This window comes from Tiliqua scincoides, chromosome 4 (assembly GCF_035046505.1).
Source record: "Tiliqua scincoides isolate rTilSci1 chromosome 4, rTilSci1.hap2, whole genome shotgun sequence".
Lineage (NCBI taxonomy): Eukaryota > Metazoa > Chordata > Lepidosauria > Squamata > Scincidae > Tiliqua > Tiliqua scincoides.
The window spans coordinates 219,574,311-219,578,535 of NC_089824.1; the positions used below are offsets into that span (position 1 = coordinate 219,574,311).

Sequence of the window (4,225 nt, forward strand, 5' to 3'; positions counted from 1 at the left end):
AAGGTTATTAGGAGCAGCTGCAGAAAAGCATTCAGCTGCAAACTGCACTTATGTATGTAAAATTCAAAATGGAACTTGCAGTTCCATAGATAGAGGCCTTGGAAAAGTATCATACAGCTGGCTGCTGCCCCCTTGTGCCTAGTGCTGCAATAGACAGCTCACGCCCTCGTTTAGGAAGAGATGGGAGATTAGCAACAAGAAGAGAAGCAATTTGAAAAGTGTAGGGGTTACAGCAGCACTTTTCAACATTTTCCTTCACGTGGCACATCAACCTCTATGGTCTTTTCTTGTGATGTCACTTTCAGCTTCTGTGGCTCTATTTCTATGTCAACTGTTTGTAGTAACAAACTATCTGTCCCTCTTCCTATAGTTGCCCTAGAAACACAGCCACAGAACCCAGAAGAGTTTTTCAGCAATTTCCAGTTGCTGTGCTCCAAACTCCTGCAGCACACCTGCGGACCTTTTGCAAGACACCAATGTGCCACGGTACACTGGTTGAAAATTTCTGGGTTAGGGTGCTGAGCTTGAACCAGCAAAACCTGGGTTCAAATCCCTGAAGCTTACCAGGTGACCTTGGGCCAGTCACTCAGCATAACCCACCTTGCAGGATCGTAGTGAGGATCAAAGAGGGGAGGAGTTATGTGCAGTGCCCTGAGCTCCTTGGAGAGAAGATGAGACAGAAATGTAAAAAAAATATATATAAACACACAAAGAGCCATTGTGTTTATAGGAAGAATCTGTGGCACAAGTCAGCTGAAGCCAAGTGCTTGTGTGTTATTAATTTTAGTGGGAGAATTAAGCATGCACTTAAATCATGCAAAACCCATGGGACTAAAATGAGTGTCTAGTGGCTAATTCCACTTTGTGCCCTTAGCAAACAAATGGCAGAGGCAGACCAGCAGGTGCTTTGCAAGAAAGGGGCATGCAGTGATGGGGAAAGATTTCTGCCCCTGTCTTAAAGGGGTGGAAACTACCCATGTTTTCTGAAGGAACCCTGCTTTGATGTAAATTCAGATTGTTTTATCTGTAGCTATTATATAAAATGACATAATTTTGAAGTCCCTAATGCAGTTGCCACTTTCTTTTTCTGCCAAGGCTCCTGTGCCTTGAACCAGGGATGCGCAGTGGGAGTTGAGGCAAAGCCTCCCCACCCACTGCACGTGCCTTCCTTGAACAGTGTAGGAGAAGAAGCAGACAATCTGTCTAGTGAAGCTTCCTGCATCACATATTTCCATGCCAGGAAAAGCAGCATCTGCCCTGTGCCTGATGCCATGTACAACAGTGGAAAATCCTAGTGGTCTGGCAGAGTATTCTGCCACCCTTTCCTACTTCCACTTGCAAATAATGGGTTAATCCCCTGTGATGATGCCATCTGAAAAGAGAACTAAGACCTTCTTCCCCAGTGGGCAGCCTACAAGCCCCTCCAAACCCCCAAATAAAATGAGAGTCCTCTGAATTTGATGATGGGTTCTCATAGTGTCCAACAGCTTGTTTTCTTGAAGCAGTCCCATTGTCAGAGGCTGCCCTTCCTGTACTCAACCAGCAGAGGAGGCTGGAGCTACATAAAATCCTCCTCCCAAAAATTAGAGCTGAGAGATTTTATCTATTTATTTATACAGGTATTTATATACCACCTTTCTTTGGTCATCAGATTTCTCCTCAGACTTTAATCCAAGGCGGTTTACACAGGCAGGCTGTTCCAAACCCCCATAGGGATTTTTACAATTGACTAGTTCTAGTCTTTCACAGAACCCCTCATTCCAGCTGGATTCCCTCCCGGTCTGGCCTCCCTCTGGCCCTTCACCTCGCACACTCCACTTGAGGGCGACTCCTCTCTGCCACCGAGGGTCAGCTCATCAGTATATCAGCGTGTCCTCAGTGCTCGGGTACTTCCGGTTGTTTTGAACTGGCAGCCTCAGAACTTCAGGCATACAAGGTGGCAGCTCTACCAACTGAGCCAGACCTCCTCCAAATGATCAACAAGTTCATTTGCAGAGTCAAATGAAGCTCCATCCTTGGAAAAGAGGGGGGTGATACTCAAACTGCACTACACGTCAATGCCTCCCATGAAAACTGTCTTTCCTGTGGGTCTCAAGAAGAAACACTTGAGAGCAGCCATGCAAGAACCACAGAATCAACACCGAGGTTCTAGTCTAACCCATCTAGCCCAATTCTCCTAAGAGGCACAGCCACACACCTTGCAGCTGAGCTCCACACGGCTCGAACCTTGGCTCCTCAGAAAGCAGCAATGACATAGTGATGCGATTGTCCAAAGTCTGGAGGGCCTATCCCACTGCTGCGCAGCTATGAAAGGGCTCTGCACAACAGGCACAATTCTTACAGGGCATGCTGGTCTCACTTGGCAATCTTGTAAATTCAAAATTAGCCTGCTCTGGCACCGGCCATTTTACCAAATGCTCCCTGCTCATTTACCAACTTTTCCACACACTCATAAGGGCTAGGAATGTTTTTGGCCCCTGATCTTAAACGCACTTGTCTATTGCAGGGAAAACAGTGTGTGCACCAGCAATGCACTTTAGGGCTGCATGTGCACAAACATGCCTTACAGCTAAATGCCCCCTGCCCCCATCCCAATCTGGCTCAGGGATCCTCATATACCCTCATTTCATTACAGAATGAAAAAAGCAAGCAGCCCCAGACCAATGACATGTTTTGGAGTCACCTCTAGCACAACTCATTAAAGAGAGATTGCTGAAGTGCACTGGAACACAAGTTCTTTCGTGGGAGCTGCTGTGTCCTGCCAACACTGTTTTGGTCGTGGTGTGTTAATTCTCCTTGGTTCCAGGTTCTCAGTACTTTATCTTAAGAGGCAGCAGCTTTGGACATGATGCATGGTGAGGCATAGGCAGGCTCTTCTCCCTGTTGTAGGAATGAGCCAGGTGGCAGCAACTCTGCACCAAAACAATTAAAAAGCAGGGCCAGAAGTTATTTGTCCATGACATTTGTGGTCCAAGTTGCTCCTCAGAGAAGTGTTTTGAGTCTCACAAGTGGTCTGGAAGGTTGATTCAAGAGAGGCCTGCCCTAAGCACGCCAGTGAGCCAGATGGGAGCACATAATTTGCATGTAGATAGCCCTGGGTTCAATCCCTGGCATCTCCAGTCAGAAGAATTGTGCTAAGTACAGTAAATATAGCAACACACTGTGTAAGCTTGCTGCTCAGCAAGCGACTGCCTTTTCTCCACCTCTTCTCGACTTTTCTGCAGCAACTTCTCTCCTCAGCTGCCCTCGCTCAACTGTTCCCCTCAACTACTGTCAGTGAATTTTCCAGTTGGGCATTTTCTGGGAGGGCTGAAAGCAGCTATGGAGCTCAGCCGTAATGGCCATGCTCTTAAAGCCCATTTCCACAAAGACAAGTGGCCGTGTAGTTCAAGGAAGGAACCAGGAAGATCCACAGGAGGAAGGCCCAACAGGCAAAGCCTTGTGAATTGCGCCCTGGCCCATCCAACCAATTATCTGATATCTCACAAAAGGCCATGCCAGTCGAGGATTCAGCCTGGAGAAGCCGAGAATGGCCAGCATCAACAAGAATTCTGCCTGGACAATTGGCACCTTGGTGAAGCCCAGGCACTGCAACAGGGCTACAGAAGCCTTGCAGGCCAACGTGCAGCAGCTGAAGGAATATCAGTAAAAGCTCATCCTCTTTCCTCGGAAGCCTTCTGCTCACAAGAAAGGGAACAGTTGGGCAGAAGAACTCAAGATGGCCAATCAGCTCTCAGGAGTTGTTATGCCTATTAAGAACGTCTACATGAGAGAGGCCTGTGTTTAAGGGTGAGAAGAACTTCAAGACCTTTGCTGGGCTGCACATGGCCCAGGCAAACACTTGGCTCTTTGGCATCCAGGCTAAGCGAGCCAAGGAAGCAGAGAAAAAAGAGCAGCTGAGGAGAGATGTTGCTGAAGAGCAGTGGAAGAGTTGGGGAAAGGGCAGTTGAGGAGAGGTGATAAAAAGGAAGATTAGTTACCTACCGCAGGGAGAGATTCTATGAAGGTTTAGGGAAGGCAGTTAAGACTGTTGGAACTGCCTCTTCTGTTTAATTTGATGATAAATTATATTTGTAGCATTTACGTGGTCTCTGGTGTCTGTCCATTTCCCCTGTCCAGGCCCCTCATTATAGTATTTACCCATTAGAGCAGCACCTCCCTCTACCTCGATGATGTCCCTACACTTGCACCATTATTTCAGCAGGAATTTCTGCCACACATACAC

At 47.4% G+C, this 4,225-nt stretch overlaps 1 pseudogene; it reads left to right on the forward strand.

The window, feature by feature from the left end:
• The first annotated feature begins 3,321 nt into the window (after window positions 1-3,321).
• Window positions 3,322-3,950, forward strand: LOC136648612 (large ribosomal subunit protein eL13 pseudogene; annotated as a pseudogene).
• The last annotated feature ends 275 nt before the right edge of the window (window positions 3,951-4,225 follow it).